Consider the following 4,552-nt stretch of genomic DNA (forward strand, 5'->3'; position numbering starts at 1 on the left):
TCATCAAGAGAGTTGAAATCTTGCATTTTTTTCAATTTTTTGAGAAATTTTTACCTCTTGATTTTTTGCTAGAGTAAGGAATTTGGTAACTTTGTTTCTTTTTCTTTTGAATCTCTCAAAGAATCAATCATGTCTATGAATTGCTCTTCATTGGATAATGCCAGAATTTAGCTATCACTTGATTGTTCTACACTAGAGTACTCATCAAAACACGAGCATCCTTCTATCATGCTTGATTCATCTTCTATTTCAGCTTTTAGATTATTAATGAGTTTTTCTAGAATTTCTTTCATTTCATCCAAATCTTTTTCTTTGGCTATTTCTTGAATTTTTGTTCTAACATCTTTTCGGTAGTATTTATTAGCATAATATTCTTTTTATTTACATTTTGAAAGAAGTTGAAGTTTTTGTTGTCTTCTTGTTTCCTTTTATTTTCTTTCTTTCATATTTCTTTTATGGTTCTTCAATCTCATTCTTCCAAAATATTTCTTTTTATATATTTTTGGTTTTTCTGGATTTTTTATAATAAGACTTATTTAATTGAAATTCAAATTGATAAGAGAAATCTTCCAATTCTATGACACATAGTGAATATTTGGTACTTTGTAAGTCTATCTAGGTTCCATTTTACTAGGTTCTTCCATTGTCAAGGCTTTCTTGAAATTGCAGGTTTGCATGGGTTGATTTAGGATAATAGTTTTTAATGCTAGTGGCTTGAACTATTTATTATAGGCTGAAATTTTATTTATTTCATCACTAAATATTGCTATCATTCTCCTTTTTTTCGAGTACTCCTAGCTTAACCCAGAACAAGACTATATAAGACAAGCATCAATGCCCGGCCCCAGTTAAGCAAAACACCCTGCCTAACGCATCCTCTTCCTCATTTTCAGAATTTTCTTAGGACCAATAGCTTATAGGATCCTTAATTTTTAAGGATGATATCTCAATAATGAGTTCATTAACTAGTTTATCTGAAAAGGATGTTTTGAATTTAACTTCTAGGTCTAGCTCTTGACATGCAAGCACTGGAGGAACATTTTTTGATGAGGAGGCTTTACTATTATTTTGTGGTACTTTAATTTGCTTAACTTGGGATATTTTCTTGTTGTCTGAAATTTTGTGGCTTACTACTCTATCTTCTTCATTTTTCTCTAGGAGGATGGTTCTTATCTTTTCTATTTATTTTTTCTAATGACCAAAGGGCTATGTTGTAAAACTTTGTTGTTCTAAAAGTTGCTCAAGATGTTCAACTTTAGCATGTTTATTAAATTTTTTTTGAGAATAGCTTCAAAGGGACTAGCTTGCACTCCACCCTCTACTTGTATGGTTTCAAAGTGTGGATGTATAAAGTCTATTTTAGCTCCTCTAGCTATTTCCCATGTATTTGAAAGATATTTGGAATACTTTCAAGATCTCCTTGATAATGATTCTCATAAGTTTATACCGGTTGGAAAAAAAAGATGTTTTTCTTTTCTGTTGTCATCTGCCTATACCATATTTCTTTGATAAATGTTTATTCACATCATAAGTCATGAAGAACCATTTCCTCTTTTCTTTATTGTTTTCGGAGTTGAAGTTTTTCCTTAGCAACTCTTCCTCTAATTCAATCGCATTTATTTCAAAGTGCGTAATAGAAGGTTCATAGCCATCTAGATAGGTAGCATAGGTGATATTTGTGGATCTAGGTTGTTTCCATTCTTTTTCAGTAAGAGATATTGAAGAGGTAGAGAATTGTCCATCTAAATGATTTTTCTAGTGGCCGCGAAGTGTATCCCTACATCCCCATCCAAGATTTCTAAAATTTTCTCAACCTCACTTTCTTGAACCTTTTTTGGTTCTATAACTTGAGACAAATTCCATTTTTTTGGAATAAGTAATTTCCTCCCATTTAAGCTGCTTTAAATTGGGGTGATAAGTTTGTTCTTGAGATTAGCAAGAAAAAGTATAGTTAATCTTTTAGGAGTGGCTCTTTTTGCCCTTGAGGCAATGGTTGTCATTAGTCTATGAGCTTGTTTGGTTCGCTGGAAAAAAAGGAGAAAAGTGTGGTCAACGAAAAAGTAAAGAGATGCTTCTTGTTTGGTTAGATTTTTCAAAAAAGAAAGACAGAAAAGTTGTATTTTCCGTGGAAATATGATTCTCATATTTCATGGAAAAGTCTTTTCCATGAGAAATATAGAAAAGTTACTTTTCTGTGAACCGAAAATCAAAACTTTTTTTATTTTTTCCAAAAAAAGCCCTTCGGCGATCACCGAGCATTAAAGACTTAATTTTTATTAAGGTATAATAAGAATTACACATAACTTTTCTAGGAAAGTGGATGGTCAACCAAAAATCTGTCACTTTTTCAGACGTCCTTTTTTTAGGAATCTGCTTTTCAGAAATTATATTTATACGAGGAAAAATGCTTCCCGAGAACCAAACGAGCCCTATAAGTTATAGCAATATTTTCTGTCCCTGGATTCACTTTATAACCTGAGATTTGGCAATATTTTCTATTCCTGGATTCACTTTATAACCTGAGATTTGCAGGTTGAAGTTAGGCATTCTAGGACATTGGGGGTCTATCAAATAGACTGAAAAATTCTGGAAGGTATTAAACAATATCGGCCCATCACTTAGGCTTGCCTCTATTAAGCCTAAAAGAGAGTTAGAAAATTTTATATTTGTACAATCTCTTAGACATGCAAAGATAGCAATGTTTAGGCCTTTTCTGGTTAGAGGTCTTATAGCCTCCTAAACTAGTTCTGCGTGAAAGTAATTGTATTCTGTCCTAGATTGGATCTCGTTTAGATCCTTCTCTCATAATAGTTGAATTGTCCTGTGGGTTAAAATCAATAAATAGAATATTTTCTATCGTTTATATATAGTGATTAGGTTTGAATAGAAAAGATCCTTGGTGATAAATTTATCTTATTGGAGTTTTTCAATACTTTGTTCTAGCCGTTCGAAATATACAGTAGAAGAATTTTTTACCAGCATATTTCTAATAGATGAGAGTTTTCTTGGCTATCATACCTAGTATTACTTCCAGTGAGGGATCTAACAAATCTAGCCATGGTTCAAATTCTGTTGTGATCCTTTCAGAGCAATGGCAGGTTAATGGTTTACTAGCTCAATGGAAAGGAAACACCATTTCGATTCTGACCTCTTTATACCCTCAAAAAAAAGAAAAAAAGCATATGGTTGGGTTCACAACTCGTTTTTATAGTTGGAAGTGGGCTAGGCCGGGGCTATGCCCTCATTCAAACTTGGCCTGAATGTTTTTTTGGGCTTCAAGCTGGGCTGAGGCCCAAATTTTTTTGGATATTTCTAGGCTCGAGTCCGGTGGAGCCAGCCCAAATTACCCATTCGGACCATAAATAGGTCTGGCTTGAATCCAATTGAAGCTTAATATTTCATAATATTACTGTAACAAACCCAGGACCTCACCCAAAATGGCTAGCCGGAAGATATTATTTGGGTTCCTTGATCCTGTATAAGTACCCAAGATCTACCCAGCGAATAACCGATGTGGGGACTAAACACACGCTCGCACGGGTCCTCACATACTCCTCCCGTTCAAGCTCTGACGTCCTCGTCAGGCTTAAGGGTTCATATCTATTTAAATCTAATCACAAACATCACGATTGGCCCATGGTGAGACCCAATGGATCCATGCTGCAGTGTCCCCTAGTCCACATAGGTTATGGGCCGGGTCCGCTCTGATACCATTTGTAACAACCCAGGACCTCACCCAAAATGGCTAGCCGGAAGATATTATTTGGGTTCCTTGATCCTGTATAAGTACCCAAGATCTACCCAGCGAATAACCGATGTGGGGACTAAACACACGCCCGCACGGGTCCTCACATACTCCTCCCGTTCAAGCTCTGACGTCCTCGTCAGGCTAAGGGTTCATATCTATTTAAATCTAATCACAAACATCACGATTGGCCCATGGTGAGACCCAATGGATCCATGCTGCAGTGTCCACTTTAAAAAAAATGAGTTAGTTAAAAATTAGGCTCTTTTCTATATTACAAGTAAATGATGCATGATACATTATTCTTAGCTAAATCCATTTTAATGTGTTTTGGACCTTATTCAGGCTTGGGCTCATGCCAAGCTAGTGACAAAGCTGAGCCCAACATGAAAAATAAATGAGTTTTATATTTAATTTTAAACCCAGTTTGAACTCTTTCCGACTTAGTCCGAAGCTCTGGCCTGAAGTCGGCCCGGGCCCATTTCCGACCCACCTCTTCTTTCTTAAAAAAAAAAGGAAATGCATCATGTATTTCCAATATCAATTTCTATTGTGGAGGGGGAGACCGTTACATGTCACTGGCCCCGCCTAGAAAATAAATAGGTTCTATATTTAAGCCCAAACCTAGTTTGAACTCATCCCGGCTTAGCCAGAAGCTTGGTCTGATGTTGGTCCGGCCCGATGGGCATTGGGTTGGCCCGAGCTCATTTCCCGCCCAGCTCTTTTTCCTTAAAAAAAAAAGGAAAATGCATCAGGCATGACCAATTTCAATTTCTATCATGTAGGGGGAGACCGTTATAATAACGT

This window comes from Phoenix dactylifera, chromosome 6 (genome assembly GCF_009389715.1).
Source record: "Phoenix dactylifera cultivar Barhee BC4 chromosome 6, palm_55x_up_171113_PBpolish2nd_filt_p, whole genome shotgun sequence".
NCBI classification, from domain to species: domain Eukaryota; kingdom Viridiplantae; phylum Streptophyta; class Magnoliopsida; order Arecales; family Arecaceae; genus Phoenix; species Phoenix dactylifera.